The following is a 12,562-nucleotide window of genomic DNA, read 5'->3' on the forward strand; positions in this document are numbered from 1 at the left end:
ACGTTTCCTTCTCCACTAGCCCCCATATTCTAGAATCCCGACTTTCCTCCAGACATGGCTAAGGGTGCTTATAGGCGATGGGCAGAAGGTGGGTGTAAATGGCTCAGATGTCTATTTGACAACGATGGCCCTATTCCCTTTGCCCAACTTAAGGAGGATTATGGCTTGCTGGATCGGGACCAATAACTCCAAGCGCAAATACTACATTGGGTGCTTGGTGCGATGACAAGACCCCAGGCAAATCTATGTCCCCCTTCGAAAAATGGTTGTTCCTTAAGAAAGATGACAGAAAAATCATTTCAGAAATGTACTCTCACTCTTTGCGGTTGCACAAAGGTAAATCCCCAGGCCAGATACGATGGGAGGCGGAACTGGGCCGAACACTGTCTGAGAAGGAATGGAACAACATCTTTTATAGCACACATCAAACAGCATCCACCATGGGGCACATAGAGACTTCTTATAAAATTATTTCCTATTGGTATTACACTCCTGCCCGAATGCAGAAATGGAACCCTCTATGCCAATGCCTATGTTGGCAGGGTTGTGGTAGCCCAGTCACACTACTTCACCTGCTATGGCACTGCCCGAAACTCACTAGATATTGGGAGCGGATTTTGCAGGAAGTTTATCAGGCCTTTGACACTAACATTCCCAGATTCCCCGCATATACACTCTTGGGTCTACCGAATGCTCTAACATTCCCGCTTTGTTCTATAAAGGGTATACAGAGGGCCTTGGCACTTAACGCCCATCGGGTATTATTGTTCAACTGGAATATGGACAGGGTTCCAGGCCACTGGCAGTGGCTTCATCAACTGTGGAGCTTACTGGGAATGGGGCATTTGTCAATGGCAACTTTAGGGGACTGACTACACTGGAGTATGGGCTCCTTTTTATTTCCATTCATTCATGGGAGTTTAGAGAATTGACTCGTCCAAAATACTTGCTTATATTAAGATTGATCCCGTGTGGTCAGGAGGAGGAAGATCCTGTATGGGGCACCTGATGATCATTGCGATTTGGCTATTTTCCCTTGAGTGCGCTTCATCCCAGGCCGCAGCTCGCTGAGAGGGGGTTGGGGTGGGGGTGTGAGGTTTTGTGGGATCGCGTTCTTTATTTTTTAGGGTTTCTTTGTTGTTTAATGCTATATGACAATGCTCATCGATGGCTATAAGCTACCTTGATATGATGAAGATTATTGGGGGTGGTTCAGAAAGACTTTTGGCGGTGTCTGACGCAATTGAATTTTTTAAATATGTCTGACTCCCATGATCTCTAGATGACTTGGCCGGCACTGGAGGGGTTGTAGGCTGCTTGCTATGTAACCTGCAGTTGCAATCGAAACTTTAATGACTTGTCAGTTGCACTTTCTCTGTCTATGCCACCATTGCGGCCGGCCCGGCAGGATTGTAGGCAGCTTGCTGTGTATTGCTTTACTAAGAGTATTTTCAATAAAAACAATTTAATTCTAAAATGACCACACATAATAAAACTTGGGTGTGCGTGTCTATTTTCAGTCTTAGTTTGTGTATCTGATAAAAAATTAAACAGGCTGATAAAGTGTGTGCAAGTGGTGTTAACAAAATCATGTATCAAATAAAAGACTATGATTGACTTTGGAATGTGAATTAATATCGCTAAAAATGTAGGTGACCCAGAATTGACCTGCTATACCTCCACCTTAAGACATAGACTCACCCAGATGGCCAATCCTCCCGTGGCCCGACCCCGGTTTGAAGGGATGGCAACGTGGTAATAACAGGCATAACCCTCAATGTGCTGTGCAGAAGTAATCCATGTTTCTTGTAGTGCAGTGATGTCAAATTTTGACACACATGCCCACCAATCACAATTGCTAATCTTTCCCTTTAAGCCAGACACGTTCCAGCTCAATATAGAGAGAGATCTGTACTGTTAAGACAGAGTAAAAGAGGTAACCATTTCGGACAGTGGGACAGGTGGGATAGCTAAAATTGCTGGTGATATATCAACCCGGACTTTAGTAGAATAGTGTGAGTGAGAGCAGGTACTACAAGGGCCTTTTTACACGTATGTCAATCCAGGTCAGAAAGTGCGTTGAACCTCTTAGACAGGGGTACGGCATGCGGGCACACAGTGTGTACTGTGTGTCCTGAGCACTGACTGAGATGTTAATGGAAGAGGCTCTAACTAGACACAAGGGATTGAAGTTCAATAAACACGGTTTGTCAAGCCCCTGATACACATATCTGGTGCACAGTGTCACCTGAGTGGCAAAGGGTTACAAGACTGGTGCCATTAAGGAGGGGGTTCTATAAAAGTGGTCAAGTGGCACCTGCAGTTAAAAAGCAAATAATGCACCAGGTTGGGGGTTCTAACATTTACCACAATGCAATCTCCTTGTTGGTCCAGGTGGTTTGTCCCAATCCAAGCACATCTCCTTACATGTAAGATGGCTCTTGCATAGGAGAGATATACAATTCTGTGATGGACCTGCCAATCTATTTCTTTTTTTTAAGAGTTCCTCGTAAGATTCTCGCTGGTGATGTGACAACCTGCCCATTGGGTATACTATTGGTACTACTTGGTTGGGAAAAAAATGAGCACTACTATACAAAAAATAAGCTATTTTAGATTCTATGTTATCCAAATGTGAGGCCAGAGGAGAGAAAACTGTGCTAAACTTCCTATGTAACTTCTCTAAAAAAGACTCCAAGTGAGCGGCCATAAGATCATTAACAAAATTTTTAAACTAAGTCTTTTCACACTGCGATGGTGTCACTAGGGGTCTTGTGCTATACATTGCTGCTGCTGTGTACTTTGGTCCTTGGGAGTACCAAGTGGGGTTGGATGAGGGCTGACTGTTTACGACCTGTGCCTCGTTCGGTCTTCTTTGGTAGTTTCTTAATACCGGCCCTTTTAGTTGTTGCAAGGGGAGGGATGGATTCTGTGGGCTCTGTAGGTATAGTGTTCTCAGAGGTTCACTTAGACCTTGGGCAGGCTGAGATACTGAGCAATTTGAGGGGAGATCAGAAGTGTCCAGGATGGAAAGAATGGGGGCTCAATAGGTCCGCACTATCGCCTCCTTGATTCAGAGAAAATCTCCGCTCTGTGCAGGCGATTTGGAAACTGATTACAATAACTGCTCGCTCCAACATCCAGTCTATTGAGGATGGTTTTGCTAAAGGGGTTCAGACAGAGCCTCCATCTCCCACGTTCCACCCCCCATAATTCAGTTGCCAGGAATCTTAATATCAGGCCCCAAGATGTAGAAAGTATCAACCACACTAAGATCTATAAAATAAAAAAATAAACAGTACCTTCTGTGAAGTGGATCTAGGTCCTTCTTCAACACCCCAAAATGCACTTTGAAAAAGAAGATGTTATGACCAGAGGCTCAGAGTGTAGGCCCTGCCCAGCCACGGCAGCTGCGGACGGGCACAGATGGGCTCGCTCTTGGCCTGGTCTTGGCCTGGTAACACGCGTTCTGCACAGCAGGAGCACTGACAGCAGAATTAGGCACCTTCTGGCCTGAAGTGTGGGCATAGGCAGCATCAGCCTTGGCAGCTCCTTGGACCTGTAGTCCTCTGCCCCTCCTGATACACACAACGGGAGTCCCACGCAGCAGGAGCCCCGACAGCGGAAGTAGGCTCCTCCTGGCATGAAGTGCAGGCATAAGCGTGTCAGCCGGGGAGATCCAGGGGCCTGTAGTCCTCTGCCCCATCCACAAAATATTCATTTTTACTGATACCTTGAAGGAGAAGGTAACCATTCGCAAATGTGGACCTCTTCCCCTTTGAGAATGTTCAACAAAATAGTATTTAAGAACAGCCAGTGGTCCCAGAGACCACTGCCTACTCTTCAAAAATGAACCTGGAAGGTTTAATTTTCTTTTATTAAACAAATACCATTTTCCTCTATGGAAAATAGGCTGCATTATAGAAAAAGAGGTGGCTTTAGTCAAAAGCAATCACAGACATGATGATCTGCTGACCCCAGCAGGTCCCCGTCACTGTGATGGCTATCATTCCTAATGAGTCGCAGACTGAGCCTTTCCTAATTAATATTTATGAGCCACTAGGAATCTGAATTTTAAAGATGTAAATTTCCTTATATCAGGAATTTTGATTCAGGAAAAAGAAATACTTAGAGAGCCCCTTTAGTGCCAATCATGGCAAGTCCATCTTTGACAAATAATGTTATACTATAGCCCTATGCCAGTCTTGGAAAACCAATCACTCTGGTGCTGTTTCATTTGCCCATTCCTTCCACTTACATGGCTCTGCTTTTGAAGTATTTTAGTGCAGTTTTGCATATACTTGATCTCGTGTTTGATGGCATCAACTTCTGATTTCAGTGCAACTACAGAAATTTCCCCAAGCACTTGTGATCTGCCATACTGACTTACAGAGGTGACTAGGCTTATTCATGGCTCCTACCCGACAATGGAAAGGTGATATTAGCAAATTATTTTAGAACTTGCTGCAACTGACAAGAAGCTTATTGATTCGATACTGCAACAAGGTTGAATAGAAAAGAAGACTTTGACCTCAGCTGTCCAGTACTGTCAGCACAGGGCCCCATCTCCTCAAGAAGACTATGGTAACACTGTCTCTCTGAGAGAAGGACAGAATTTCAATCAACTCTGACAGATAGGAGACTAGGTGCATCAGTCCATGCCAGGATACCAACAATGGTCTGGAAGGGGCATGGGGTGCTATTCACCTCCAGCCCAATAAGCACTTACAGTATATTTGACATGGTGTGACTACAGAGTAACTGAGAGGATTGAAGTGCGGTAGGCCACTAAATGCCCCTTTAGGCCAGATATATCAGGCAGTCACCTACACAGATCCCAGGTTTCAGGTTTTCAGTTATGCAAAGCAAATTTACAATAGATTGATCTCAACATTTGCATGTAAAACAGTCCATCAATATATAGTCTTCTCCATACAAATGACCCTTTCACAAAGACAAATGACTGCACATTGCGAACCGCTTGTGCAACAAGTGCAACTCTATTGCCAAGTAGATGATGGAGTGAAGGATTCACCACTATGCAAATGGCAGCATTCGATTATGTACTACACTTTCTTTGAGAAATAAAGATTTCAATTCAGCATTATAACAATATGAACAATTTGACAAGTTGTGACTATACAGTATCTCTTGTTCTGGTGCTGGAGGGGGCCATTGAGGGAATCCATGTTAAGTCCTCCCAACATAGAACTTTAAGGCAGTCATTCCCTTCTGTCACAGGAGACTCAACTGAAAATAGAGTATAGGGATGGTCAGGCAATGCACTATGGTCTGTATGAAGAGGGATAGCAACCGGATATGGTGCACAACTGAGAAACAGAAATGGCCCCACTACAGATCGTAATTTGAAATTGGTCCAAATATTGTTGAATTGATTAGACAAAAGAGATTTTGATTTAACTAGGATGAGACAGCTAGGCTCCTAAAAAAGTATGTTGTGAATTATTTTCTCAGAAGCATCTGCTTTCTTATCTACTTACCCTATCAACAAGGATCATCTTGTCTTTTCTTCTATTTGGAAAAAACACATTCATAGTTTAATATAACAGTCAATCGATCAACTTTATTTGATTATGAATTAATAATCATAAAATTATATACACAGGTATTCAGGAAAAAAATATTATTAAAGGTCCTAGGCAATTTAGCTAATTAACATTAAAGATAACATAGCCTTCATGAAAGGCATCATTATTAAATACAACAAAGTATCAAAACAGATAATAAAAATATCAGAAATTGTTAAAACAGATCATAGAATGTAAGACCTACTCTTAAACTGTGGAAAGCAATTATTAGTAATACAGCGCCCCGGGTGCCCACTACGAGCTATTTTAAATGATTTGGTGCATTGTCCATGCTTCTCATATCTTACAAATGCTGGTGTGCAGATGTAGAGTGCAGAGAAAATCATCCAGTTCATGTTCCATACCCATATCATATAGGATTCCCCACTGTTTGGACCTGTTCACATAATCAAAGGCACTATTCAGGTCCAGGAAAGCCATGTATATAGGGCTAGATTTAGCCACAGTGTATTTATTCAAAATCAATGCACTATCCCAGAGTCCCCCACACTTCTTTGAAACTATACTGGACTTCAAGCAAGATATTGGAGACTGCTGCATATGATAACACAAGGTTGAGGATATTCTACCTATGATTTTTATTATGGAATCCAGGAGGGAGATTAGCCAGTAACACTGAGGGTCCCCAGGGGTTACCCTTATTAAAAACTGGTATAATAATGGCAGTTTGCCAAGGCTGTGTAAGACTACTTTTACAGGCAGCATTTTGTACATTTGTTAAAAGGAAAGACAAGAGCTCAATGCTGCCTTTATAAAGGTTTATTGGTACCTGTTTTGGGCCTAGGCCTTTATTAGACGGGCTATTATGAAGTGCAGCTTCCTCTTCCTGCATTGATAGAGAGTATGTGAACTCCTCCAAACTAGGAGAACCAGTATTATTAGGTATGGCAGGATAAATGATACTGAAGTGGTCAACCAATTGTTCTGACCTGATATGTGTTCCCAATGAAAGAATGTTAGTGTTAGTAAATTGAGTTGAGTTGGCTACATTCCAAAGAGACCTACTATATTTTAGTTTGCAGGAGGGAACTTTTTTTATAACGAGCGACCCTATACACTGTTTACAAAAGGCTATTTTCTCCCTATCTCTGACTTGGGTTCTCAAAGCCTTCTAAAGTCTTCTATTAGCAGTCTTACAAGCCTAATCAAGCCATCCCATCAAGGCTACATCTGCAGCCCTTGTTGGCTTTATCAACAGAGCTCTTATTTTGCATCATAGCTGCACAAAGGCATTGGTGACTTCCGTTGGGATATCCAAGGACAAATACTGTTACATACTACTATTACCCATCTATAAATTTGATCAATTGGATCTGTCAATTTCCAGGGCAATTGTAAACTGTTGTCTTTAGCAATAAGCATCACATCACCCTAGTATTATTACAAATTCTATTTTGCTGGATAATTAGGGTGAATGTGAGGGGATTGTGGTCCTACAAAACTCACTTTAGTATCCCTGCCCTTAGCAGTGGAATCAAGTTTCTTGTCAGAAATATATAATCGATGATAGAACAACAACTCCTGCCAAAAAAGGTTGGTATGGGCCCGTTCTTGAACACAATAAAATCATGCACAATAAATAACTCTAAATTCAGCAGAAATTTTGCTGGAAATGTAACTCTTTGATTAGAGGATTTAACAGGGTCTTGAATCTCTTCCTTCAGGAAAGGATTAACAAACAAAGTCCGCTTTCCTATCTTAACATTAAAATTGACCCAACCATGAAATTAAAACCAAGAGATACATGAAAGTAACAAACATTATTTGTCTAATGATGATCAGATGCAAAATTACCAATATAAACATTTGTAAATTAAAAGGTAAAGTAAACTGGCCATTTAATCAAAAATCTCTACACATCACTATTAGATGGAATCACTTTAAGATCACACTGTGATGTACTTTTAAACCATGTTGCTAAATCTCCACTAGTTGTATCTGAAGTCAAGGGTAGTGCTGGGAAGTTATAACAATCAAAACCTTTGGAGTGTAGTTATTCTGTAGCCCAGGTCTCCTGTTGCATAAACATATCATAAGAATCAATCAAGTCTAACCAATTATCTAACTTAATAGCAATATTCCAGGAGATTATGTGCAAATCATATAACTTTTGCTTTGTAAAGGAATGTAGCCTTCCACTATCAACATCAACTGTATCTTTAAAGGAAGTAGTTGACAGTGAGATTACAGAGAAGGATGGTCAGTCGTCATATGATACCTCAGACAGGGGTAAATAATGATTAGAAAGAGAAGAGGAACATAAACCTCAAACAGCTGAGGACATGTAGGCCGAGCTATTTGAAAATCATGATTTGGAAAGGTCTGTAGGTGTTTGTAAAAGAAACTCAATGTATATGAATTGAACCAGTATGAATGGACCTGGAGCAAATTGTAATAAAAGGTTTCTAGCCTATTAGGGAAGTTTAAAATTAACAAAGCAATCACAAAATGTATGGTTTACCTGATTGACCAACCCTAGACACTCTGCAGGCCATTAGGATCACATTATAGCTTTCAATAGGTGGCACATTCATCAATTCAATTCAATTTAATTTTTGCTTTATTTCATCACAAATGTGGCTATACGAGCACACAAAAAAATACAACAATCCATCACTTAAAAAATATAAAAAGAGAAGATAAAGTACAGTAGTTTTGAAAAAAACAACAGCAAGCAATTCCCCATGATTACATAAATTGTTTATGTGACAATCACAGTAAATTATACACTAGCTGTTGTCTTGCATAGCTGGGTGGTACATATAGAGTGCAGAGAATAGTGCCATGGTTGCAAAATTGTTTCGTTAAAGTGCATATAACTTCCATCATAAAATATAATCTTCCAGTTCATACACACAGCATGGTCTATATATAGTTATACAACTTAATCATAATAAAATATATATTTTTAAAAAACTTATAATAACCTCCTAAATACATTGAAATACAAAAGCCACAGAAATTATATAGATTGCTGTGATTCTAAAACAGTTAGAAACAACACCCATAAAAGTGCATCGACATGTCTTATAATCTAAGGCCAATGGATACAGCTTTAAAAGCTCATGATTTTGTTCCAATGTACGGCTTCTTTTAAAAAGAAGAAACAGCCAGCATCACAGCATTATCATAATAACTATAAATGTTGGAAAGCCGTCCAAAACTGCCTAAAGCCACTGGTTTTTAAAAGTGGTGACAAGTACCTTTGTTGAAGAATACCATAAAGTCTACAAAATAATAGTAGATACTCCAAAGTTTGGAGGGAGCAGCCATTACAAGGGAATACCTGGATCGAATCAGGATCAAAACTGGCCAGAAGGAAAACAAATAGGTGAATGTCTTGAGCCTGGACAGAATTTCGTAAGCGGTGAGCTTTCCCAAGGATGTCTACAGCAGAGAGCTAGGGCTCAGGGCTTGGAACAATTTTTAAGAGCAAAGGAGCTCTAGTGGTAGATTTCTCAAGCATCTTGGACTCACTATCTTCCTTTAGCTGATTCATAAGCTGTTTCCTGACTATTCTCCTACCTCTCTTGTTATGGAGGTGGGATCTTTAGAACATGTCAGGGCAACCTAAGGCAGTGGTCTTGATGTAACTTAACCATGGATTTTGTGACCATACTCACATCCAAGGCAATCTCCAATTATGTCCCTGTTAAATGTTGTGTTCTCACCACACCACACTGTATCCCAGAGTAACAATGGGGCCATTTTAACACAGTCCTCCACGTAACCAGGGCCCAACACTTTGTAGACAAATAACATTGTCTGTTTTGATCCTGACCCAAAATATTCCTGCAGAAGCGTTTCTCCTCTTGCTGGATGACCTTACAGTTGTTGTACCTCCAAATTGCGGTGCCATACATAAGTACAGGAAGACATTTTGTTTTATAGATTTGCAATAAGGGTGGGATGGGTTTGCTCCCAATCGGTAATGAAAATCTAAACAGAGTGCTACAATCTTGACGAAAGCATGTACAACGAATGGATAGACAAGTAAACCAGTTATTCTGCTGATCAAATGCAACACCCAGGTAAGGAAGTGCAGGCACCCTAGAATCTTCACCATAGTTGCAATGGGTCTGGTCTTGGAAGATTTTCTCCCACACACCCTTTAATGGGTTTTAAAGACGTTCGTATCCAATTCCAGCCCATCCATATAACTAACAAACAGGTCTACAAGCACTTTAAGGCTGTTTGCAGATCGGGCCAACAGCACAGCATCGTTAGCGTAGAGCAGGGAGGGCACGAAAACTGACTTTACCTTGAGCAAGTCTTTCCAATTGGATACTAGATAGGTGTTCAGACCATTAATATACAACGGAATAAGAGGTTTATTATCAGTAGCATCTCAAGATTAAGCCAGTTGTCAACTCCTGGCACCCTCCCCCGAAAGGAGAGGCCCTTGGTTATTGTCACAATGCCTGTATTCTCTTTTACAGGGTGTGTAACTACTGTTTAATTGGGTAAAGGTCCATCTGGTTAGGCAGAAGTATTACTATTCATCAAATTGGAGGTCATACTTTGTAGAACAGTCATTGTCGTTCGCTGGCATGCATCTGTAGCTAGTTTGGATGTGTCCTTCAATGCAGCTGAGTTGGTCATAGATAGGCCACAGGCTTTTCTCTAATGAAAGTTTAAATTTAGAACAAGCTAACTTTGAAATAGCATTGTGGTCAAAACCATCAGTATTATTATGGGCTTCATTTAGGTTTCTGCTCACAATTTTTGAACACTTGTTGACTTCTTCCTATGTTTTACTAGATGAAGGAATGGTAGTATTATTAAATCAGTTGTCACTACAGTGTCAAGGGGCACAAAAACTAGATAATTTTAGTCTTGGTGCACTTGTGCAGTATTCTGCTTACTCTGTTGCTGCTTCAAAATGGGGCCATCAATTGCGAGGTACCTCTCTCCCAACTGAAATTCCTCCAAGATTACCCCCACCGTCTGCCCTAAAAGCAGTAAATTGTAGAGTCTTATGGTTTCAAAGTACCTTTGCCACCCATCTTGCGCTTACCCTTTATGTCCAACTGGCAGATAAAAGAGAGGTGGCTCACTGGGCCATTCATGGGCTCCGACAGGCATAGACGGGCTTGATCTTGGCTCAGGATTTGCCTTGGGCACGTCCCGCATCACCTAATACCTCCAAGTAAATGCCCAGATGCAAAGTGGGGTCTAGTTGCCTGGCTCCTGATTCTACAACCATGTATAAAGTCTTTACTTATTCCAGGTAACGGTACACTTATAAACTTCAACAAAATACTGTAATATGTTCACATTTGATTTGATCATTGTAAGAAATGGGGTTTCTGGTTGGCTAGGATAGACACCTAAGCCAGGTAGAACCCACCACTCTAGTCAGAGTACTGGAGTTACACACCTAAGATAACACCTGCTCACCCCCTTGGTAGATTGGCTGAACAGTCAGGTTTAGCCAAAAGGCAATGTGTAAAGTGTTTGCGCAACATACACACACACCAATGACCCACTTGGCACACCGCAAAAATAGACTCCACACAAGGTTATATAAAAATATCCTTTGTATTATTCATAAACTCATTAGTCCACAATCACATATATTACTGTGCCACTAGGCACTTGTCATGACATCAGATAGATTACACAATCACGTTCCAATCAGGCGATTGTCATAACAATACAATTAAAGCACTGAAGTGAACCTCCTATAGGCTGCACACCTTATAGAAACATATTCACTGCACATATAATGCCACTTTTGAGTTAATGCCTCATGCAACCCTGGTCAACCACATCAGTTCCCTGCAGGACAGGAGCGGGGCCCGGAGCGAAGGCGGCTTCCCTCTACTCTGTCCGGTCCTCCACAGCGGCCTGCCCCACCCCCAGTGATGTCGGCATTGCAAGGCAAAGTAGAGGACTTCCCGGCCTGGGAATCCTCGTTCTTCTAGCACCGTTGGGCAGCCCGTGACGACATAGCAGAGCCCCGACTGCACCGAAACCACTTACGATCTCAGGACAAGAGAGGTAGATTGCTTCTGCGGCTTTAGCACTCCCCTTCAGTGGCTCAACCACTGCACTGCTACACGAAGTGCACTGTCCTCACTTCAGGGCAGGGTGAGCCCACTCCTTGGACTCGGGCAGCACAAACTTCAAAGTGCTCACCACGCGCTTTCAGCACACTAGGAGGGCAGCATTACTTTGCCCCTGGAGACACTGGGGCAGGGAACAGGGCAAAGGCAGGCCAGCACAGAGGGTCACTTAGCAGAGTGGCAGTATCATTAGCCGCCCAGCAGGCAGCAGGTTAGTCCCACAAGCAGGTTGTCCCAAATGACGGTTCCTCCTGGTACCCAGCAGTCCTCAGTGTCTTCTCCCCATCATTGGCTCACAGCCCCTGTACTTATAGTGCCAATGTCTTTGCTCTGGGGGGCACTTCAAACACTATATTGAAATGCACAGCACCCTCATTCACATTTCATGCCCAGGCCACAGACACACCACAGGAGGGGTGGAGCCATCATTGTAGAAGGCAGGCACAGTCCTGTTCAGGTGGAGGTGCAACTTCTCCCACCACTCCAAATGCAGACCAGGCCTATTCAGGTGCAAGGGAAACTCCTCCCACTACTCTAAATTCATCCAAGTTCTATTCAGCCTAGCCCTGAGTCACCCAGGAAAGGCATGACACCCCTCAACCCCCTTGTGACTGGCTGGAGTGAATGCATATCCCCTCTCTCCTGTCAGTCAAAACCAGACAGTCAATACAGAACCAGGCAGGGCACAAAGACACATAAGCACACAGAAATGCCCACTTCTAAAAGTGGCATTTCTAAAATAGTAAAAATAAGTCTGCTTTCACCAATAAGCAGGATTTATCAATACTATTCCAAACATTCCAAACATGGTCACGCTACCCTTCTCGGATCAGAAATTACCACTGAAGCACATATCAGGGAATCCCCAGTGCAAACCTATGAGAG

This window comes from Triturus cristatus, chromosome 12 (assembly GCF_964204655.1).
Source record: "Triturus cristatus chromosome 12, aTriCri1.1, whole genome shotgun sequence".
Lineage (NCBI taxonomy): Eukaryota > Metazoa > Chordata > Amphibia > Caudata > Salamandridae > Triturus > Triturus cristatus.